Genomic DNA, 25834 nt, shown 5'->3' on the forward strand with positions numbered 1-25834 from the left:
AGATGTCATTTAAACCTAATAAAAAGTAATAATCTGATAAGAATTGGCAACAAAGACACAGAAACATCACTGATCAAAATGCAAAATGTTACAATCACTTCAGAAAGCAATTTGACACCACCACCCAGCAAAAAGATAAACATGTGCAAAAGATAACCGTAAGGATAGTTCCTGTGGTACTGTACTAGAGATGGTGAAAATAACCAAAAGGGGCCATTATTATAGGAATAAAATTGTTATTTATTGAAAGTAATATATGGCAATCAATGATTAATGAAACTGATCTAAATGTATCAACATAGGGTTATCAAATTTCACTGGCAAGCCAAATTTCACCTATTATCTGTTACATCCAGCCAGGAAACTAAAACTAATTTTTATGTTTTTAAATGGTTGACAAGTCAAAAAAACATTTCATGAAAGTCTTAATATAAAAAATATGAAAATTATATGAAATTTCAATATCCGTGTCCATACATAAATTTATTGGAACATAGCCAAATAATTCCTTTACATGTTATTTTATGAACAATATCACACACCATAATGGAGTTGAGTAATAGTGACAAAGACACTATGACAAAGTCTAAAATATTTATTATCTGGTCCTTTACAGAAAAAGTTTGTTCATGACATACACAATTCTAAAAAATGGTGTTAAGTAAAACAAGAGGTAAAAGAGGACCGGGGGTTTAACTCAGTGGCACCGCACCTCCCTTGTAAGCACAAAGTCCTGAGTTGGATCCCCAGTGGGGGTGGGGGATAAAAGGATACATATGGCAAGACATAATTTATATAACATTTTTTTAAAATACTGCTGCACCGGGCTGGGAATTTAGCTCAGTGGTTCCGCCGCCTGCCTCGAAAGCGCAAGATCCCCAGTTCGATCCCCAGTACCAAAAAAACCCCAAAAAACCATAAAGCTTTAGGGCCGGGGATTTAGCTCAGCGCTTTCGCCGGTACCAAAACAAAAAACAAAAAAAACAAAAACTGCTGCATCTTGCTTATAGACAAGTAGCTTTAGTAATATACGTTCCCTCCCCTCCTCCAGTGCAACATTTAATGCACACCATCTTCAGAGCGCATCTTCCTCTTGGGGGAAGGAGAAACAAAAAGATCCTAAAAGCACCTGTAACATTTTACTTCTTTTTAAAAACCTCTGAAACAAAATGTAAACAATCTGTTAACTCTACTTAGCATGTAAGTGCCTAATGCATCTTTTTGTAACTATAATTTTTCATAAATTTTTATAACACAAAATGAGAATTAAAAATTGCCAGAAAGGATTACCAACTTAGAATTTAACTTTTTACTCTGGCTCTAGAAATGTTAAAAATATTTAAGACAAAAAAAATAAAAAATAAAAAAATAAATATTTAAGACATATACATCATACAAACAAGATGACATATTTTTTTCAAGACACTCAAAACCTCCATTTAGAAAATACAACACTAAAAAAGGGATAAAAAGGAACATTTGCTTTAATGTGTAAAAGAGAAAATGTAGCAGAGAAAGCTAAGAGATTTTACACAAAATTATAAAGCCAATGAAAGTAAATAATATAAATTTAACCTTAATTCCAAATTCATAATCTCAGCTAACCTCTCCCAAAATAATTTGATGATTAATAAAAGGGAGAAAATAATTATGAACCATATACCTGATAGAAGTCAAGTATTCAGAAAGCATATAAAACTCTTAGAACTCAACAAGATAACCCAGTTTTAAAATGGGCAAGGACTTGAATAGACATTTCTACAAATGAAGATATAGTCATAAGAAAATAAAAAGATGATCAATATCATCAGCTGGAGAGAAATGAAAATCAAAAATACAATGAAATATCACTTTGCATCCACTATGACGGCTACAATTTTTAAAAAAGAAAATGATTAAGTGGTAACAAGGACATAAAAATTAGAACCTTTATGTATTGCTGGTGAAAATGTTAAATGGTACAGCCACTGTGGAAAATAGTTTGGCAGTCCCTCAAAAAGTAAAGTAAAAGCTAGGCATGATGGTGCATACCTCTAATCCCAGCACTTTAGGAGGCTGAGACAGGAGGATCACAAGTTCCAACCCAGCCTGGCCAACTCAGTGATTTAGCCAGACTTTGTCTCAAAACAAAACAAAAACAAAAAAAGGGTTGGGGATATATCTCAGTGTAAAGACCCTGAGTTCAGTCCCCTTTACTGAAAGAAAAGTTAAATAAGGAATTACCATATGACCTACCAATTTCACTCCTGTATATAAAAAAAAAATTTTAATACTCAAAAAACATGCACAAATGTTCACAGTAGCATTATTCACAATTGCAAAACATTAGGAAAAACTGAAATGTTCATCAATTGATGAATAAACAAAACAGTACCTATATAAAATGCAATATTAGCCACAAAAAGGAATACATGCTACAATGTACTAATATATGCTACAATCTCAATGAAAGAAAAATATTAAGTGAAAGAAGCTGGACACAAAAGGTCACACATTATGTTATTTAAAGGAAATGTCCAGAGTCCTTAGAGACAGAAAACTGATTAGTGGAAGCCAGGAGTGGTAGTATACATCTGTAATCCTACCACTGGGGAGGCTAAGGCAGGAGGATCACAGTGAGTTTGAGGCCAGCCTGGGCTACACAGTGAGATCCAGGCCAGTCTGAACTATATAGTGAGACCCTAGCTCAAAAAACAAACACACAAATAAAACAGATCTGTGGTTGCCAGGGACTGGGCAGGGAAGAAACAGAAAATGACTACTTAATGGGCTCTTTCTGGAGTGATAAAAATTCTGGAACTAGATAGTGGTGATGGCTACACAACATGTGAAGGAACTAAATGTCACTATTGGTAAATTTCATGTCAAGTGAATACACTTTTACCATAAAGTTAAAAAATGGCAAAGTCAAAGCACTTTTAAGAATGCAGCTCTACTCACACTTCCTTTGAGGAGTCTATTAGTGTGAAAAAACTTGGGACCCAGTCACCTGACTTCTTTGGCTCTCTCTCTCTCTCTCTCTCCCTCCCTCCCCCCCCCTCCCTCTCTCTCTCCCTCTCTCTCTCCCCTACATGATGAGGCTAACAAAGTGAGAGAAGTGTAAGGACAGTTCTCACTATAGGAAGGACTGGATAGTGAGGGATTCCCACAGATCAGCTCGACCACAGGCAGAAGGAAATACGCTTTTCCAGACTTTCTACCATGTGTAAGAAAAGTCCTTTCCCTACATTCAAAATGGTTGTGACCCAAAATTCTGTGGGCCTAGAAGGAATAGAAGTGGCCTATAGCTCTAGGAATAAAAGGAGACTAAAAAATAAAAGGATTTCTGTAAGTTCTAACTTCAGACTATACTGGATTCTGAGGCCTATGGCAGGGAGGAGCTAGTTGTTGACCAAACATGATTTTCCTTCCTCCCTGCACAAGCTACATTCCCCAGTCCTCTACAGCAGTTAGACATGGCCCTGTAACTGAGTTTTGGCAATGGAAAATGGGTCGGGGGTGATTAAGCCTTTTCTGGGCTGGCCCATTCTCCACTTTTCCTGTATAGAAAATACTCTGTCAGTCTGGGTCCTTTTAAATGTATCTATTACAGCAGCTAGTGTTCTTTAACATGAAGACCAAAGCCTAAGCTAATAAGCATCTTTTTCTTTTACTGATAAATGTTCTGGGTTACCTGAACAAAATCATCTTGGTAACATTCCTTTGTAATAATGTAAGAGAGGTTTTAAAAAATCACAACCTATTATACATTTTGGTCCTCATTTACACTTTCAGTTTCTCATACCAGAGAAACAATGTGGTATTTACCACATGTGTATCTGATTTATTTCACTTGAGTATGGTCTCAAGGTGCATCCATTTAGCTACAAATGTCTCGTTTATAGACATTATGAAATAGGAAGAAAATGTTCAAATGTGTAAAGAAACTGGGGGGGAGAAAGGGAAAAAATGAGAAAAGAAGGAAAAAATAGAAACAAAGCTTTTGTAAATAAGGATGAGAAGAGGGGCCAAAGGGAGGGTAGGAAAATGAGAAAAAATAAGAATCAAGATGTATCACATACAGGTACAAATTCACTATGATGAATGTGATCATTATGTACACCTAAAATGTACCAATAAACTTACTTCATTAAAAATAAATAAATAATTAAAATAAAAAATTACTACCTAGGTCCCATATTGAACTCGAGTTGGAAGAGGCGAGTCCGATCTCAAAATAGAGGTAAAACCGCCGACCGGTTGCCCCCAGCCCGATTCTGGCTGCCACGAGGGGGGGGGGGGGGGGCCATGATCCAAAGGAACCAGAGCAGTTGAGGAAGCTGTTTATTGGTGGTCTGAGCTTCGAAACTACAGATGATAGCTTAAGAGAACATTTTGAGAAATGGGGCACACTCACAGATTGTGTGGTAATGAGAGATCCCCAAACAAAACGCTCCAGGGGCTTTGGTTTTGAGACTTACTCTTGTGTTGAAGAGGTGGATGCAGCAATGTGTGCTCGACCACACAAAGTTGATGGGTGCGTAGTGTAACCAAAGAGAGCTGTTTCTAGAGAGGATTCAGTAAAGCCTGGTGCCCATCTAACAGTGAAGAAAATCTTTGTTGGCGGTATTAAAGAAGATACAGAAGATATATAATTTGAGAGACTACTTTGAAAAGTATGGCAAGATTGAAACCACAGAAGTTATGGAAGACAGGCAGAGTGGGAAAAAGAGAGGATTTGCTTTTGTAACTTTTGATGATCACGACACAGTTCATAAAATTGTTGTTCAGAAATACTACACTATTAATGGGCATAATTATGAAGTGAAAAAGGCCCTTTCTAAACAAGAGACGCAGTCTGCTGGATCACAAAGAGGTCATGGAGGTGGATCTGGCAACTTTATGGGTCATAGAGGAAACTTTGGAGGTGGTGGAGGGAATTTTGGCCATGGTGGAAACTTTGGTGGAAGAGGAGGCTATGGTGGTGGAAGTGGTGGCAGCAGAGGTAGTTACGAAGGAGGTGACAGTGGATATAATGGATTTGGGGTTGGGAACTGTGGCAGTGGTACTGTTACAGTAGTAGAGGAGGCTATGGTGGTGGTGGACCAGGATATGGAAATCAGGGTGGTAGATAAGGTGGAGGAGGAGGATATGATGGTTACAATGAAGGAGGAAATTTTGGTGGTGGTAACTATGGTGGTGGTGGAAACTATAATGACTTTGGAAATTATAGTGGTCAACACCAATCAAATTACAGACCCATGAAAGGGGGCAGTTTTGGTGGAAGAAGCTCTGGTAGTCCCTATGGTGGTGGTTACGGATCTGGTGGTGGAAGTGGTGGATATGGTAGCAGAAGGTTTTAAAAAACAACAGAAAAGGGCTACAGTTCTTAGCAGGAGAGAGAGCGAGGAGTTGTCAGGAAAGCTGCAGGTTACTTTGAGACAGTCGTCCCAAATGCATTAGCGGAACTGTAAAAATCTGCCACAGAAGGAACGATGATCCATAGTCAGAAAAGTTACTGCAGCTTAAATGGGAAACCCTTCTGGTTCAGGACTGTCATACCCACAGTTTGCAGAGTGCAGCTATTGATCAGTGCAATGTAGTGTCAATTAGATGTACATTCCTGAGGTCTTTTATCTGTTGTAGCTTTGTCTTTTTCTTTTCATTACATCATGCATATTGTCCTGTAAATTGTGGTAGTGGTACCAGGAATAAAAAATTAAGGAATTTTTAACTTTAAAAAAAAAAAATTACTACCTAATAGTTTTGGAAGTATGGCCATTTTCACTATATCGGTTCTTCCTATCCAGGAACAAGGGATGTCTTTCCATTTTCTTATATCCTCCTCAGTCTCCTTTTTCAAAGTGCTACAGTTTTCAGTGTAGAGGTTTTTTTGCTTCCTTTGTTAGATTGACTCCTAGACATTTCATTTTTTTGGATGCTATTGTTATAGGAATTGTTTCCCTAATTTCTCTCTCAGTGAGTCTATTATTTGTATATAAAAAGGCTATTGTTTTTTGAGTGTTGACCTTATATCCAGCTACTCTACTGAACCTGTCAATTAAGTCTGGAAGTCTTTTGGCAGAGTATTTTGGATCTTCTATGTAAAGTATCATATCATCAACAAATAATGACAGTTTAACTTCTTTCTTTCCTATTTTTAAACCTATTATATAGGTTTGATGCAATGCCAATTAAAATTCCAACAATATATTTCACAGAACTAGAGAAAACAATCCAAAATTAATTTGGAATGAGAAGAGACCTAGAATAGCAAAAGAAATTTTAGGCAACAGAAATATGGCTGGGGGTATTACAATCCCCAACTTGAAACTATACTACAAAGCTACTGTGATGAAAACAGCATGGTATTGGCAAAGAAACAGACCTGAGGATCAGTGGAATAGATTAGAAGATGCAGAAACAACTACAGATATGCTTAGCCACCTCATCTTTGACAAAGGAGCCAATCACCATCATTGGAGGAAAGATAGCCTATTTAATAAATGGTGTTGGAAAAACTGGATTTCAACCTGCCAAAAATTAAAACTAGACCCATACCTATCACCATGCACTAAATTAAGATCGAAGTGGATTAAAGATTTGAATATTAGGACAGAAACACTAAATTTGCTGGAAGATAAGTTAGGTAGAACTCTTGAAGATATTGGTATAGGAAAAGACTTTATGAACAACAACAAAAAAAAGTGTCACGGGAACTTGCACAAAGAATCAACAAATGGGATATCTTATTAAAAAACTTCTGCACTCTAAGAGAAACCACCAACAGAGCTAAGAGACAACCTACAATGTGGGAAAAAAATTTTCACAGCTGTACGTCAAAGGACTACTATCTAGAATATAAAAAGAATTGAAAACAATCAGACCCCTCAAATTCAAAGACCCAATTCAAAAATGGGCATCTTGGGCCAGGGGTTTAGCTCAGTGGTTCCGTCACTTGCCTTGCAAGCGCAAGAACCCGAGTTCGATCCCTGGTACCCCCCCCCAAAAAAAAAAAACAAAAATGGGCATCTGGAATGAACAGACATTTCTCCGACAAAGAAGTAAAAGCAGCAAATAAATATATGAAAAAACGTTCAACATCACTGGTTATTCAAGAGATGCAGATGAAAACAACATTGAGATTCCACCTCACCCCAAAAAGAATGGCTGCTATTAAGAAATCATCTAATAAATGCTGGCGGGGGTGTGGGGAGAAAGGAACCCTTCTCCATTGTTGGTGGGAGTGCAGACTAGTGCAACCACTGTGGAAATCAGTATGGAGATACCTCAAAGAACTAGGCTTACAGGTCCCATTCGACCCAGCTATCCCCCTGCTGGGTATCTTCCCAAAAGAATTAAAAGAATCTTACCACAGTGATATATGTGCACCCATGTTTATAGCAGCACAGTTTGTAATAGAGAAAGCTTGGAAACAGCCCAAGTGCCCATCAACTGGAAACTGGATAAAGAAGATGTGGGTTTTTTTATAAAATGGATTACTACTCAGCCATAAAGAACGCAAAACTAAAGACATTTATAGCTAAGTGAATGCACATTGAGGCGATACTCTTAAGTGAAATAAACAGGACACACGTGTGTAAATACCGAATCGTTTCTCTAGTGTGGGAAACTGAAAGTGTAATTAAGCATACACACGGATGAAATGGCCTAATAACATATTTCTCTGTGTTTCCATTGCGTGTCATATGACTGTATTGAAATTTAAATTAGGGAGAAGTTTGGCTTCTGTAGAATCTGCTAACTGGTGCTTTTTTCCAGATCATTATTTGTTCAATGTTGGTTCTGGGGATCTTTTCTGAAACAAATCACATCCTCTGGTGTCTTGTTGGTCCTTGAGATGCTTTTTTAAGTTAAATGGAAAAATGCTTAAGTGCTTTTCAGTTTTGTTTTGGTTGAGTTCTACTGTATTTGAATATTACTGTAGTTTTTTTCCCCTTGCTTTGTTCTTCTTTGAATAGTTTTAATTTTTTACATGTGTGTTTGATAATAGTTATTTTAAAAATTTAAAAAAAATTACTACCAACTATTTCTAAACTTTCTGCTATTTTAAAACATTCCTACAAGTCTAACACACTGCCTGACAATACTATAATACTTCTATTTTGCTGAAATATAAGCAGAGAAACTACATGACAGGTTAATCTCCAATAAATTAAGGTCTAAAGAATGTGTGTTTCTGCTACTCAGTTTCTCCCTTAGGGAGAATTACTACCTTAAAGTTGGCACCACAGAGATATCACAGAACTTTAAAATACGGGTCCCTTGGGCCGAATTTGTTCTTAATTACACGATGAAACCTAGGGACACTATACTCTCTTCTAGGCCAGTTACTTAAAAACTCCATAAGGTTTCCTAAAGGAAAAAAAATACACAAATCAAAACTTCCTTGGGCCAGGGATTTAGCTCAGTGGTTCTGCTGCCTGCCCCACAAGCACAAGGACCCGAGTTCAATCCCTGGTACCAAAAAAAAAAAAAAAAAAAAAAACTGAGAAAACTTCCTTTTCAAGCTGAACAAAATATGGACAAATTAGTAACACAAACAAAACATCAAGTCATCTTTTTCTATTATATTTCTAAATCCAGATGGGAACAGTAAAAATATGAATTCTATACTGACACATTCTGTACACATACCTTGAAAATATAATAATAACCATTACTCAGTAGTTTCCATTATCAGGCTCTATCATAAGTGTTTTACAGAGATTGATTTATTAAATCTTCATAATAACTCTATGAAATAGATAATATTATCTCCATTATACTTTTGGGATAATTGAGGCTTGGAGAACTTAAATAACTTGTCTCAAGTCACAGTGTTGGAATCTGAAGTCAGAATTTGACTCAATCTCATTCACCATATATTCAGTCAACAGTGGGGCTGGGGATTTAGCTCAGTGGTTCCAGGGCGTGCCTCACAAGTGCAAGGTCCCAAGTTCAATCCCCGGTGCCAAAAAAAAAAAAGAGTAATTATTTAGTATTTTCTATATACAAGGCAGAATTCGAGAAGCTATATATCAAGTGAGAAAAACAGACCCAAATTCCTACCATCTGAAAGTATATATTCTAATGTGGAAGAAAGAAAATAAATGACAAGTATGTGACAATAACATGAATAAAGGACATCATACAAAGAAAAAAGGGAGTGACCAAAAGAATTACTTTAGAAAGGGTAGTCAAGAGAAGGACTATTACAGAAGAAGTAAACAAGAGGGAAGGAAGGGCAACAGAGGAAAAGAAAGGGAGTTAAAATAATCTAAGTATGTTACATGTATGTACAAATCTGTAAAATTTAAACCTACCAATCTGTATAACTAATATGCATAACATTAAAAAAAAAAAAGGAAAGACTGGTCATCAAGGAAGGCCTCTTTGATAAGGTGGTATCTACATCTGAACAGGGATCTGAATGAAATGAGAAACGCAGATAGGGCTGGGGATTTAGCTCAGTGGTTTCGCCGCCTGCTGCACAAGTGCAAGGACCCAAGTTCAATCCCCGGTACCAAAAAAAAAAAAAGAAACGCAGATAGATAGATAGATAGATAGATAGATATACACACATATATATACATATATTATACACGTATATATATGTATATATATACACACACATGAATACACAGAGAGAGAAAGAGAATTTCAAATAGAAAAAACTACCAAGTACAAAAGTCTTCAAATAATAGTAATTTTTAAAATGTTCTCAGGCCGAGAATGCTTAATATACCCAGGGACCACCAGAGTAGCCAGTATGCAAGAGCTTGTGCACAAGAGGAAAAATTGAATGAAATGATGCTAGAGAATGCCAAGGGCCAGGCATAGAGAATCTTGCAGGACAAAGTTAACATTGTGGATTTTGATTTAAACTGAAATGGAAAGCCACAGTAGGGTTTTGACAGGGAAGTGAGAACCCCTTATTTAAGTTTTTACAGGACAACTTGCTATGTGCAAAATATCACGGAGTGGGGAAGGGAATATCAGGAAGACCAGTTAAGAAATGTTTTTAGTAATCCAAATGAAAAATGATGCATTAAAGGTTTAGATAGGTGGTAGAGAAAAGGCTCACACAATTTCAATGTAATACCTAACAGACCCAAGGAACTAAATATAGAATGCAATGTTAAGAAAAGAATCAAAGACAGCTTCCAAATTCTGGTCCAAGTAAATTTATGAATAAATGGAAATACCATTTATTGACAGAGGAAAGGCTGAGGAAGAAGCAGACTGAGAAGTGACATCAATGGTTCAGTTTTGAGGCCTGTTAAGGTTAAGTGATCTATGAGTTACTCAAATGGAAATGTTACATAGGCAACTAAAAACAGGAGTCTAGAGTTCAGGAAAAAGGTCAAAACCAGAAAAACAAATGTGGGAATCATCACCACACTGACTGTCACATCAGCATACAGAATGTCAACCAGAGAATCTGATGAGATCACACAAGGAAAACAGAGGTAGAAGCAAATTAAAGAATGAATTCCCTGAAGCACTTGCAGTGAAACAGAAAAAAAAAACAACAAGGCCAAGGATTTAGCTCAGTGGTGCCGCCACCTGCCTCACAAGGGCAAGGTGCTGAGTTCGATCCCCAGTACCAAAAAAAAAAATCAAGAGCGTGATCTCAAAAGTCATATAATGGGATGACCAACCATGTCAAATGTACCAGGTCAAATAAGATGAAATTTCATGAAAGCAGTAACTGCCTTTTTCACTGCTATAATCCTAATGGTACTCAAAACACAAAACAAAACACAACCTTGTTGAAACAAATGAATGAGGGAATTACAGGGTTAAGGAAGGGTTTCTCTTGACCCTTGGGGTAGGGGGGCTCTCGCTCTGTAGTCCAAACTGGTATGGAACTTGCTTTGCAGCCCAGGCTATCCTGTTTCACAATCCTATTTCAGCCTCCCAAGTGCTGGCATTAAGATGTATACCACTATGCCCAGATTGCCAATTAAGATTTTTAAGACAGGAAATATTACACCGTGCTTCTAAGTTGAGAAAAATCAACCAATAGAAAAGAAAAATTAGGGCCGGCGATTTAGCTCAGTGGCACAGCACCTGCCTCATAAGCTCAAGGTTCTGAGTTTGATCTCCAGTGAAAGAAAGAAAGAAAGAAAGAAAGAAAGAAAGAAAGAAAGAGAGAGAGAGAGAGAGAGAGAGAGAGAGAGAGAGAAAGAAAGAAAGAAAGAAAGAAAGAAAAAAATTAGTATAAACAGATAACTGCAATAATGAATTTTTTTTATTTTCTGTACAAATTTATGGGCTACAATGATTTTTTTTTTACAATGATGTTTTGATACCTGTATACACTGCATAATAATCGAATCAAGGTAATTAACATATTCATCACCTCAAACATTTACTTCTTCCTGGGGAAACAATCAAAACTCCTCTCTTCTAGCTCTTTTGAAACATTGTTAACTATAGCCACTCCATAGCACAACAGGACACAAGGACTTCTTTCTCCTAACTGTAACTTTCTATCTACTGACCAATCTCTCTCATTTCCCTTCCCTCTTGCATCTTTCTAAGGCTCCGGTAACCACTGTTTTACTGTACTTCCATAAGATCAATTCGTTTAGATTCCACATGAATGATTTAATCCAGTGTCTGTCTTTGTTTCTGGCTTATTTAACTTTAACTACTCTCCAGGTTCATTCATGTTGTTGCAAACCACAGGCTTTTATCATTTTGTATGACTTAATAATATTCTGTTGCTATATATACCACATTTTCTTTATCCATTTATCTATTGACATTTAGGTTAATGGCTACTGTGAATAGTGCTACAATAAACCTGAGTACAGATATACAGTAAACATATTAATTTCATTTCCATTGAGTATCTATATAACTCATTAGTGGGATTGTTGGATCTTATAGTAGTTCTAGTCTAAATTTTTGGGGGGGGAGAAGGGTGCTAGGGATCAAATCTAGGGCCTTGCATATGCTAAGCAAGTGTCATACCCCTAATCTATTTTTAACTTTCTAAGGAACCTTCACACTGTTTTATTTAATGGCCAAACTAATTTACATTCTACCAATAGTATGTGTTCCTTTTTTCCACATCTTCCAACAGCACTTGCAATGTTGCTTTTTTGATCACTGTGTAACTGGAGTGAGATGATACTTCACTGTGATCTTACTGTGCATTCCCCTGATGATTAGTGATATTAAGCATTTTTACATATACCTATTTGCTTTTGTATGTCATCCTTTGAGAAATGATGATTCAGGTCTTTTGCTTAATTTATTTTAGTCAGATTATTTGGCTTTCTGCTATTGAGTTGTTTATATATTCCAGATGTTAACCCCTTATCAGATGTACAGTTTGCAAGTATTTTCTCCTATTATGTAGGGTGTCTCTTCACTCTTTTTTATTTCTTTTGCTGCACAGAATCCCATTTGTCTATTTTGTTTTCTTTTCTTTTTTTGGTACCGGGGATTGAACTCAGATCCTAGCCCTTGCAAGACAGGCAGCAGAACCACTGAGCTAAATCGCCGGCCCCCATTTGTCTATTTTGCAACTATTCTTTGTGCTTTTGGAATTGAATCCAACAAATCTTTGGCCAGGTTAATGTCATAAAGCATTTCTCCTACATTTTCTCCTAATAGTTCCATAGTCTCAGGATTTTACATTTAAGTCTTTAGTCCATTTTAAATTGATTTTTATACAAGACAAGAGAGAAGCCCACTTTTATACAGGCAGGCAAGTCTAGTGTCATTCTCCCGCAGGCAGATATCAAATTTTCCCAGTACCATTTATTAAAAGGCTGTCCTGGGCCAGGGCTTTAGCTCAGTGGTTCCAGAACCTGTCTCACAAGCACAAGGTTCCAAATTCGATCCCCAGCACCAGAAAAGAAAAAAAAAAAAAAAAAGACTGTCCTTTCTGCAATGTTGGTCCTTGGCAGCTTTGTCAGAAATTAGCTGCAGATGAATGGATTTATTTCTAGGCTCTCTGGTCTATTCTAATGGTCTATAGTAGTGGTACCAAACCTACGACACATGTGCTGCAGTGGGCTGTTTGTATAATTGAAAGCTCTAAAAGGTTCACCATTACTGGTCTATGTGTTTGGTTATATGCCAATACCATGCTATTTTGATTACTACAGCTTTCTAATATATTTTGAAGTCGAGTATTGTAAAGCCTCCAGCTTTGCAAGAAGAAAACTTAATTAGATGTAGGGGCAGACTGCCCATAGCAACAGGAGAGAGGGCAAAGAGTATGGGTACATACAGTTAGATTGACTGACTGATTGGTAATAAGAGCTTGTGGAAGTTCTCTTGTCTTTTTCCCCCTCCATGAAACAGGAGGCAAGGACATCAACTAAGAGCAAGGGCAAAGAGTATACTGGAGGTCTGAGGACAAAGAAAGATTACACTGTCATTTAAGAGTAGAAGACCTAATAGATTACAGAAACATTCTAGGATTGACTGTCAAAGCTGACAGTCTCCTTGATGTTAATGACCATATATTTAGACGTCAGTATGGTTGTATTTTCCTACAGGCACATTTAAATGCTTAGACATAGGTTCAGAATAGGTAGGAAGTTGGTTTAACCATAGCTGGGGGGTTGCCAGGCAGGTAAGACTAGGGGATAAAGACCCAAAGGAGTTGACAGTACACAGACAGGAAATGATTATGACAGCCCATGAAATGTTAGGTCAGATAAGGAGGAAACCATAAGCACGAAGTGATTGACAATACAAAATGTAGTTTTTAAAGAGGAAAAAAAAAAAATCAATGAACTAAAAGTTCCTAAGAGCTTAAACAATTTTTGGAGAAGAAATTCTAAAATACAGTGCAAGCTAGAAGATAGGAGATGATATAAAGATCAGAATTTTGGTAAGTGCAATATAGGAGTTTAGCAGTAGATTTGCTGGTAAAGCTAAAATATACCTAATGAACATGGAAATAGGAATCTCTGGTTGATGTCAATTTTCTTCACAAATTATTTACTGCCTAACCAATGCAGACATAAATCTGGTACAAAAAAAAAGATGAAAGAGTATTTGGAAATTAACAATGAGGTATAATACTAAATCACGAATAGGGTTAAGTATGTCTCACTAACAATGTGTTCTGTGTAGGCCCTTACTCTCATTACCTGAGTCTAGCCCCCAATCCTCCTCAATCCCACCATTCTCCTAAGGACTTTTCCCTCTTTCTCCAGGGCTAGCTCTTGATCAAACAACCCCAGGCTTTGAAATATTTAGAATTCCAAATGCTCATATAATTGGTGAAAACAATACCTACTGACAAAAAGTAATAAATACCAAAGTTCTACTGGGATTTCATCAAGAAAGTACAAAGCTAGATGGCAGATTTACCAAAGATCCATATACCAACTAAAACTAATAAAGGAAACACATGGATTATAATACTCAGCTGCCTCTACTAATCCTGATCGTAGGTTAATATGAGTGATCAGGACTGGAAAAAGCTAATGGAGCATCCAGAAGAACAAAGATGGGAAAACTCTGTAAGCACATGTACCCTACTACTAGCAAAACTACTTCAACTATCTCAGGCCCTCTGTTCCCAGCACCGCCTCACACTCCCAACCCTCGGCCTTATCCTCAGTCTTCCCAGGAGTTTATTACTTTTGATAAAACTAAACATTGCAAAGTTAATAGGTTTTTAGGAGCTAGCCCTTACCCACACCTTGAATAAGAGGGGATGGAGGGCTGATAAACTTTCTACCTTGAAAACTCGGAATTCTCAAATGTCCAATATCCTTTACATTCTATTATAGACTGCCAACAATTAAGGCCGCTTTAATCTCTTAGTTTAGCACCTATGGCTTCAATCTCAAGCTCCAGCCATATTAAACCAATTTTAATTCCCTACAAATATTATGCAGTTTCCCTATTATGTGTTTCTTCCCTGTCCTTTTGCCAATGTATTAATGCAGAGTAAAGAGGAGCTGGTGCACGCCCTACCGAGGTCCTGAGTCACGCAGAAGACGCCAAATCACCCCGCTGCAGACAGGCAGGTCTGCCCACACCCTGCCGAGGTCCCCAGTCGCGTGGAACACACGCCGAATCAGCCCGCTGCAGACAGGCAGGTCTGTGCACGCCCTACCGAGGTCCCGAGTGACGCGGAAGACACCCACCACCCCACTGCAGACAGGCAGCCACCTGATTCCACATTACCAAGGCACAGAGGACACCAGACTACCAGACCAAGGTACTGAGTCCCACTGTTCCTGGCCCAGAGGTAGGGGCTTCTGAGCCGTCGTCCCACTGCTCCTGGTCCAGAGGAAGGGGCTTCCTGGTCACCATCCCTCCCGCTGCTCCCAGCCCAGAGGAAAGGGCTTTTGGGCCACCTTCTGTCCCACTAATCCTGGCCCAGAGGAAGGGGCTTCCGGGCCACCATCCCTCCCACCGCTCCCGGCCCAGAGGGAGGGGCTTCTGAGCCACCATCCCACTGCTCCTGGTCCAGAGGAAGGGGTTTCCCGGCCACCATCCCTCCGGCTGCTCCCAGCCCACAGGAAAGGGCTTTTGGGTCACCATCCCTACTGCTGCTCCCGGCCCCTGTCCCACCTCACCCAGCTCAGAGGAGGTAATCCATGCAGGTGCTAACAGCCCCCTGCCCCAGTCGAAATGAGAAAACACATAAATAAGTCTCAAAACCAGACTTCCAGATCACCTACAGCAACCCCAAAAGGAAATGAGATGGAACCCTCTGATACTCAACCACCTGGACCCACTGAACTGGCAACAAAAGGGGATCTGGAAAAAATGAAATCAGAAATAATTTCTCAGATAACAGGAGAAATTGTGCCCTTAGTGCAAGACATGATTAATAAATCTAGAGAGGAGCTGAGGAACATGATGGAATCCCAACATAAGAAATAAATGGAATCCATAAAACAGATGCAAATAGATTTCCAGGACATGAAAAACTCCACTGAAAGTCTACACAGCAGAATGAGCCAGTGTGAGGACAGAATTTCAGATATAGAAGATAAGATTGCAATTAGTGACCAGGAAAAGAAAAATTGCTTCGAAATTATAAAGGAGCATGAGAAATCAATCCAGCAGCTGCTAGATGATGCAAAAACGAATAACATAAGACTGATTGGGCTCAATGAAGAAACAGGAGGGCATGCAGATGACATAAAAAATCTCTTCACAGAAATAATGGCAGAAAACTTCCCAAGCAGGGGGAAAGAGCTTGACATACAGATAAGTGAGGCATATAGGACTCCAAATAGCCTTAATCAAAAAAAAATCCACACATAGGCATACAATAGTTAGGATTCCAGAAACACAACAGAAGAACAAAGTCCTCCAAGCAGTCAGAGAAAAGAAACAAATCACATACAAAGGAAAGCCCATCAGAATCACAGCAGACTTCTCAATGCAAACCATCAAGGCAAGAACAGCTTGGAGTGACATATTCCAAGCCCTAAAAGAAAATAGCCTCCAACCCAGATTGATGTACCCTGCAAAACTATCTTTCAAAATTGATGGAGAAATAAGATACTCTCATGACAAAGAGCACCTTAGGAACTTCGTGAATACCAAACCAGCACTCCAAAGAATTTTACACAATAGCCTAGGAACAGACATTGAGGATCACAACCCCAGGAAGCAAAGCAGAATGAACCCAACTGGCATGACAAGAAATTAAATGTAAAGGGGGAGAACCCAACAAAAAGAAAAAGTCATGGCAATGACAAGTCGATACGTTTCAGTTGTAACCATCAATGTTAATGGTCTCAACTCACCAATCAAAAGAAATAGACTGGCAGAATGGGTCAAGAAGCAAAATCCAACAATATGCTGCATACAAGAAACACAATTCAAAAGGAACCTCATAGACTGAAAGTTAAAGGGTGGAAAACAATACTGCATGCAACAGGAACCCAAAAAAGAGCAGGAGTAGCTATCCTCTTGGCAGATCAAGTAGATTTCAAACCAACACTAATTAAGAGAGATGAAGAAGGACACTACATCCTTGTAAAGGGAAGAATCCAAGAGGAAGAGATGACAATCATAAATATCTATGCACCAAACACTAGTGCACCCAACTATATAAAACAAATACGGACATGAAAAGCCATATATGCACTAATACAATTGTAGTGGGGGACCTCAACACCCCACTGTCACAAATAGATAGATCAACTAGACTAAAAATAAGTAATGAAATACTAGAACTCAATCGAACTCTTGAACAAATGAACTTAACAGATGTTTACAGAGTCTTCCACCCCACAAAATCAGAATACACATTCTTCTCAGCTGCACATGGGTCATTCTCCAAAATAGACCACATACTCACACGTAGAACATGTTTAAGTAAGTGCAAAGGAATTGAAGTTATCCCCTGTATATTATCAGACCATAGTGCGATGAAATTGGAGATCCATAGCAAAAGAAACTCAAAAAATTTCATAAACACATGGAAATTGAACAACACACTTCTGAATAACCAATGGGTCACAGAGAAAATTAAAGAAGAAATCAGACAGTTCCTTCAATTAAATGACAATGACAATACAACATATCGGAATCTATGGGACACAATGAAAGCAGTCTTATGAGGGAAATTCATAGCAGTGAATATGCCTATTAGGAAAACAGAACGAGCCCAATTAAACAACCTGATGCTGAACCTCAAGCTTCTGGAAAAAGAAGAGCAGGACAACCCCAAAGCTCATACAAGGGAAGAAATTATAAAGATCAGAGGAGAAATCAATGCAATGGAGACTAAGAGAATGATACAAAAAAATCAATGAAGCCAAGAGTTGGTTCTTTGAAAGAATCAACAAAATTGATAAACCTTTAGTCAACCTTGTCAGAAAAAGGAAAGAAAAGGCCTAAATCCATGCAATTAGGAATGAAAAGGGTGAAACTACAACAGACCCAGCAGAAATCCAGATGATCATCAATACCTACTTCCAGAATCCATACGCCAATAAGATGGACAACACAGAAGAAATGGACAGATTCCTAGATACATATGAATTACCAAAGTTGAATGAAGAAGACCTAAAAACTCTGAACAACCCAATATCAACCAATGAAATTGAAAACATAATTAAAAACTTATCACCTAAGAAAAGCCCGGGCCCTGATGGCTTCACTGCTGAATTCTACAAGACATTTAGAGAAGAACTGCTGCCGCTACTGTTTAAACTCTTCAATGAAATTGAAAGGGAAGCAATACTCCCAAATTCATTCCTGGAAGCAAGCATCACCTTGATCCCCAAAGCAGAGAAAGACCCAACCGAAAAAGAGAACTATAGGCCAATCTCACTAATGAACATAGATGCAAAAATCCTTAATAAGACACTGGCAAACAGAATGCAGAAGATCATCAAGAAGATCATACACCCTGATCAAGTGGGATTCATCCCAGGGATGCAGGGATGGTTCGATATACGAAAAGCAATTAACGTAATACACTATATCAATAGAGCCAAGGACAAAAACCATATGATTATCTCCATAGACGCAGAAAAAGCATTTGACAAAATCCAACATGCATTTATGATAAAAACCCTACAAAAAATTGGAATAGATGGTCTCTTCCTCAAACTGATAGAAGCAATCTATGAAAAACCAACAGCCAATATCATACTAAATGGTCAAAAACTGAAATCCTTCACATTAAAATCAGGAACAAGACAAGGATGTCCACTATCACCACTCTTGTTCAATATAGTTCTGGAAACATTAGCCACGGCAAATTAGACAAGAGAAAGAAATAAAAGGAATAAAGATAGGAAATGAAAAAGTCAAATTGTCATTATTTGCAGATGACATGATACTCTATATAGAAGACCCCAAGAACTCCACCAAAAGTCTTCTAGACTTAATAACCTAATTCAGTCAAGTAGCTGGTTACAAGGTCAACACACAAAAATCAATAGCTTTCCTCTACACAAATGACAGACTCACTGAGAGAGAAATAGGGCAAATAATTCCTTTCACAATAGCATCCAAAAAACTGAAATACCTAGGAATCATCCTAACGAAAGAAATCAAAGACCTCTTCTCTGAAAACTATGGCACTCTGAAAAGAGAGATTGAAGATGATATCAGAAAATGGACAGACATCCCCTGCTCCTGGGTAGGAAGGATTAATATAGTGAAAATGGCCATACTTCCAAAACTGCTATATAGATTTAATGCAATTCCAATTGAGATCCCAGCAGCATACTTCATGGACCTCGAGAAAAAAATCCAAAAATTCATTTGGAGCAAGAAGAGACCCAGAATAGCAAAAGCAATTCTAGCTAACAGAGACATGGCAGGGGGTATCACAATCCCCAACCTGCTACTCTACTACAAAGCTACTGTGATAAAAACAGCATGGTACTGGCAAAGAAACAGACCTGAGGACCAGTGGAACACATTAGAAGATGCAGAAACAACGCCAGACACACTCAGCCCTCTCATCTTTGACAAAGGAGCTAAACACCCTCACTGGAGGAAAGATAGCCTCTTTAATAAATGGTGCTGGAAAAACTGGGCTTCAACTTGCCAAAGATTAAAACTAGACCTGTATCTCTCACCATGTACTAAACTAAAATCAAAATGGATTAAAGATCTAAATATTAAAACAGAAACTCTGAACCAGTTGGAACAGAGGTTAGGCAGAACCCTTGAAGACATCGATGTAGGAAAAGATTTTATGAACAAAACCTCAGTTGCCCGTGAACTAGCACAATCAACAAATGGGATCTCTTCTTATTAAAAAGCTTCTGCACAGCAAGAAAAACCACCAGCAGTGTGAAGAGACAATCCACAATGTGGGAAATAATCTTCACCTGCTCTTCCTCAGACAAAGGTCTACTATCTCGAATCTATAAAGAACTTAAAAAGATCAGACCTCCCAAATTTAAAGACTGAATCCAAAAATGGGCATCTGAAATGAACAGACATTTCTCAAAGAAGGAGAAATAGCAAATAAATACATGAAAAAATGTTCAACCTCACTGGTCATTCGAGAGATGCAAATGAAAACAACGCTGAGATTCCAGTTCACTCCAGAAAGAATGGCTGCTATCATGAAATCAACCAATAACAAATGCTGGCGGGGCTGTGGGGAAAGAAGAACCCTGCTCCACTGCTGGTGGGAGTGTAGACTGGTGCAAGCACTGTAGAAATCAGTATGGAGATACCTCAAAGAACTAGGACTGGAAATCCCATTTGACCCCGCTATTCCACTGCTGGGGATCTTCCCCAAAGAATTAAAAGAATCATACCACAGTGATATATGTGCACACATGTTCATAGCAGCGCAGTTTGTAATAGCTAAAACTTGGAAACAGCCCAAATGCCCATCAACTGGAGACTGGATAAAGAAAATGTGGTTTTTTTATAAAATGGAGTACTACTCAGCCATAAAAAATGAGAAATTAGAGACATTTATAGCTAAGTGGATGCACATTGAGGCAATACTCTTAAGTGAAATAAATAGGACACAGATGTGTAAATACCAAATAGTTTCTCTGGTGTGAGAAACTGAAAGTGTAAATAAGGACTAAATGTATAATAGGTCATGTGAAATAGGAAGAAAAGGGGCAAAGGGGAAGGAAGTGGGAGGGCTAAGGGAAAGGATAGAAGGGAATGGGATTAATATGAGAAAATGGAAAAATAGGAACAAAATTTTTGTAAATAGGGAGGGATGGAGGGGTTGAAGGGAGGGCTGGGCAAGGGTGAAAAACAAGAACCAAGAGAGACTATGTAAAGGTGCAAATTTCCAATGATGAATGTCATTATATTGTATACCTAAAATGTACCAATTATTAGAATGAATAATCGATAATGTAAAATAGGAATAAAAGGTCCAAAGGGGTAGCGGTAGTGGGAGGCACAAGAGAAAGGAAAGAAGGGAAAGGAAAAAATGATGAGAAATGGAAAAAATGGAAATAAAGTCTTTGTAAATAGGGAAGGGTGGAGGGCATGAAGGAAGGGCTAGGAATGGGGAAAAAATAAGAACCAAGATGCATTATACAAAGGCACAATTCCCAATGAGAAATGTAATTGTGTTGTATACCTACAATGTACCAATAAAAGAATTTAATACAAAAAAATAAGAAATAAAGAGGAGCCAATTTCTTAAAATAATTTGGAAAATTCCTCAGTAGTGCTGAGGGTATTCTAGAAACAAAAGTGGAATTCATCTTCTCCCATCCCCAAAAATGTCTCACTTCCTTTGTCTATTTCTATCCTACTACTATTATTCAAATGATTCAGATTCAAAATATTGGAATCATTTTGATTTATTCATTCTTTCATTCAATAATTAGCATCTACTGTGAGCACCCATGGCTACACATTATGAAATAAAATGATGACCCAGCTCCTACCTTCAATAATTTGCAACTAAAGCAACAATGAAATAACACAAATGAATCCATAAGGAAAGAGGTGCTGAAACATTGATTCATCCTTTAATTCACCAAATACTTATTCAGCACTACTAACACCTAGTAATGGATTAAAGAATGTGTTAAAGGGAGATAAATAATATTTATTATGTGCTTTCTAATCATTATTTCATCTATCTTAGAACTCAAGCTTTTATTTTTTGGATCACAGAATTTTGAGAACTGGAATTTCAAGAGACTGACAGACTTCATGAAGTCCAATCAAAGATTCTCCGAAGATTTCACATGGAAAAACTCCAGAAGAGTTTCTGTGACATCCAAGTTAAGCATGAAAGCCTGAGTAGAATGTTAATAGGAAGAGGCAGAAAAGGGAGTTTTTCAGACTGAAGATTAAATAGGTATACGAAAATGCTAACAATAAACAAATAGTTACTGAATATACATTACCTTTCAGTTAAAACACTAGAGCCTGTGAATAAGAAAGTTTCACTTCTCTGATGACACACTAACAGCGTTAGGATATTCACTGAGCAAATATCTGTTTCTAACAAATATTACATAAAAAGAACTAACTTACCAGTACCATATGGCCCTGGATATATAATAGAAAATGAAATGATCTGAGCCTAAAAGAATTTACTAAGAGAGACAAAACATTTTCAGCAATTCATAGCATGATGAAGAAAAGGAAAGTGTCCTAAGGAGCCAAAAGAAGGAGCATACACTGTAACTCTGACAAATATGTGAGAACTATTCAGGTGTGGTGGCACATGCCTGTAGTCCCAGCACTCTGGGAGGCTGAGCCAGGAGCATCAGAAGTTCAAGCCTAGCCTGAGCAACTGAGCAACTTTAGCAAGACCCTATCTCAAAATAAAAAATAAAAATGAACTGAAAAAAAAATAAACTGGAGATGTAGCTCCGAGGTAGAAGGCCCTTGTGTTCAACCCCTGGTATAACCAAAAACAAAAACAAATAAACGAACACACACACACACACACAAAGCAAAAAGTATCAAGTTGATCTTGAATCCCAAAGTCCATGGCTTTATTCCATGGAAGCTAAAGCAAGTTTAGTTCTGCTGTGCTATTGTAGAGTGATGATAGATAATGATAACATAGCATATATTTCAAAAAAACTAGAAAAGAATTATGAATGTTTCACCACAAATGTTTGAGGTGATGGATATGTTAATTACCTTGATTTGATCATTATACAACATATCAAAAAAAACTCATAGTACCCCATAAATATGGACTTGGCGGGGGGCGGGGGGATGTTATGCTAATTTTTTGCAATGCTGGGGAATGAATCCAGAGCTTCATGCATGGTAGGCAAGTGCTCAACCACTGAACTTTGTCTGTTTTTAAAATTTTAAGACCAGTGCTCAGAAAATTCCCCAGGCTGGCCTCAAATTTGCAATCCTCCTGCCTCAGTCTCATAAGTATTTGGGATTACAGCATGCACCATGCACCCTGTACAAAAGACTAAAAAATTTAAAATGACATTATCATTTAACGATATGTGTCTAGCACTTACCATAAGCCAAGTAGGCAATAAGTTCTAATCATTTTTAGAATGCAGAATATATTAGAGTTCGCAATTAAGATATTACAACAACCAGGACTAAAGTTTATAAATGCTGAAGTAAGTTTAGCGAGAGAGGGAATAAAGTATTGAAAGATGGTGGAAAGGTTGAATCACCAAACCGAAACAAACAACTAGCTCAGAAGGTCAAGGGATGGGCCAGGGATTTAGCTCAGAGGCACAGTGCCTGCCTGGCAAACGTGGGACTCTGAGTTCCATCTCCAGTACCAAAAAAAAAAGAAGGTCAAGGGAGTGGGAGAAGGCAAAGACCATGGATGCTTTTTCAAGGTTGATGACAAAAAGAAAAGAGACTGGGAGAGGCATATTTCAAAGAAGAAATAATGGATTCCATTTTAATGATACAGTCACCCACTGACCTTTGGAGATCTAACCTCTGCATCTTGGTCAGAACTTATTCCTCAATACCACCATAATATATAAAGTGTAATGAGCACTGTTTATTCCACGTGATAAGAAATGGGGAAAAAGGCACTTACTATATCAATGAATAGAATCCATCCAGCCTCATAACACATCCAACTGAAAGTTCTGCCTTTTCAAAATCTTAAATTCTTGCAAATTAGTCATTCATTCAATAATTACTTAGCATCTACTGTGAGCACCCATGGCTACACATTTCAAGATCAGTAATAAACTACAAAAATCAGAATTACTAAAAACACAAATGCTGTGGGGCATAGTGGCACATGCCTATAGTTCCAGCACTCAGGAGGCTAAAGCAGGAGGATTGCCACAAGTTCAAAGCCAGCCTTGGCTACATAGTGAGACTCATCTCATTAAACACACACACACACACACACACACACACACACAAATGCTGAGACTGTGGTAGAAATGTTAAACACAAAATATGTTTAAGGAAAGAGGTCAGGTCTGAAGACTCAGATGACTCAAGGAGATTCTGCAACACAATGCCATGATTAGAGTACTACTGATCCTTATTCTACATCCTAAATACTTGCCATGAGTATAGCCATAGTTTGGAGACAATGAGGACTAGGGAACAAATATCAGATTTAGTCATACAAAGATCCCCAGAACAACTACAGATTTCTCTATGTAACTCACAATGAAGCTTTTCACAAGTAACCATGCATTATATTTTAATTTGAAAAGCAAGTTTTATTATTCATCACAGCATATTTGCACAATGGAAAAATACACAACAATGAAAAAGAACAATGCATTTCTATAAAAAACAATGTGGAAGAGGTTCACAGACATGGTTTAAATGAAAGAATTTAGAACATAAGAGTATAAACTGTATGATTACATTTATGTGAAGTATTAGCTCACTTTATAGTGATAGAGGTGGTAAGAGGAGGAAAGTAGTAGTAACTGGGAGAAAGCACATGATAGCATTCTAGAGTACTAGAGATATTCTCCATCTTGATTTGAGCAATGGTCATATGGGTATATCTGTTCTATAAAAATTCATGGGCTCCGGCCAGGGATTTAGCTCAGTGGTTCCACCGCCTGCCTCACAAGCACAAGGTCCCAAGTTCAATCCCCAATACCAAAAAAAAAAAAAAAAATTCATTGGCTGAATGAAACTTTGATTTCTTGTAAGTCAAACCTCAACAAAAATGTAAACCAGCTGAGGCCCTAGGTTTAATCCCCAGTATTCCCTTCCAAAAAGACTAAAACAAGTTAGTGACACTCTCAAACACACCAGTTTTTAAAAAGTATTAAGTGTACAAGACAAACTATATTAGGAATGTATACAAGATGAGGAAATTGAGATGACTACAGAATTATTTTTAAGACACAGATAAAGCAAAAAATATAGTAGGAAAATATGTTGCTTTATTTTTGAGATATAAGACAAAAAATACTTAACAAAGGTCTTTAGCAGATGAGAGGGGATGAAATCAAGGATAAAAGTGCAGCAATCAGCCTTAGAGAAAATACTACTTTCTCAGACTGAAGCTAAGAATGAGTGAAAGCAGAAATTCTTAGAGAAGAGGGAAGAGAGAAGTAACCTTGAACTCTTCACTGAAGCATGCAATAAGGTCAACTGCATCAGGCAAACTAAGTCAGGAAAAGGTCTAAACTTGGAAGTACATTTTAAAAATTATGAATAAGGGGCCGAGGACTTAGCTCAGTGGTTCCACCACCTGCCTCACAAGTGCAAGGACCAGAGTTTGATCCCCGGTACCAAAAAAAAAAAAATTATGAATAAGAAATAAAAAGGTGGATGGAAGGGGATTATAGCAACAGGATAATGCTCAACTCCCTGGAAGCAATGACAGAGATAGTCAATGGTGCACTCTACTCAGTGAAAAAATATGGAAAAAAAGGCAGAAAAAAAATCCAAGGGCTATCATGTGAGTCACTGAAACTATATTATAATGATGTCTAAGGAAGAATAATTACCTGAGGGGAAAAAAGCAGTCTTGAAAGACTTGAAGATGAGGTCACTAGGGCCTGGAGTGAAGCTGTCCAAAAGGAAAGCTGTTACTAGAGTTAATTACCACAGAAATTTTTCTGTAAATCCAACAAAATCAAGAATTACATATTCTCCTTTCACTGAACTTCCTACAGCTACCAGTGGCAGCTTTTCCCTACTCATAAATACAGCTACTATTATCTAATAAATTATATAAACACATCCTGTCCATTCAGAAACCCCACGAAATATTTTCACAGTGCTTTTCACTTGTGTTTTCCCGTTAAAAAAATTAGAAAGCAGTGGTAAACTAGAAGGCAGACCCTACATCTATGAATTCTCTGTTCACAGAATAGACACTAGGATTTTAGAACCCACACAGGTGTTTTAAAAACTGGTTTCTCGTTAAGTAGATAGTTCTCAGAATATTAACAATGATTCTGAACACTCTAGAATAAAAGTACGATACCAAACCAGAATGCTTAGAAAT

General features: G+C 37.8%; 1 protein-coding gene and 1 pseudogene across 4 annotated transcripts in view; one reads left to right on the forward strand and one right to left on the reverse strand.

Annotated features, from left to right (window-relative positions):
• The window catches only part of Mast2 (microtubule associated serine/threonine kinase 2), a 260674-nt gene that overhangs the window by 233936 nt on the left and 904 nt on the right, over positions 1 to 25834 (reverse strand). The gene's annotated exons all lie outside the window — the stretch shown is intronic.
• Positions 2813 to 5544, forward strand: LOC110347239 (heterogeneous nuclear ribonucleoprotein A3 pseudogene; annotated as a pseudogene).

The sequence above is a fragment of the Heterocephalus glaber genome, unplaced genomic scaffold (assembly GCF_053883595.1).
Source record: "Heterocephalus glaber isolate CG9 unplaced genomic scaffold, H.glaber_assembly_v1.0 deba00001451, whole genome shotgun sequence".
In the NCBI taxonomy this organism is placed as follows: Eukaryota; Metazoa; Chordata; class Mammalia; order Rodentia; family Bathyergidae; genus Heterocephalus; species Heterocephalus glaber.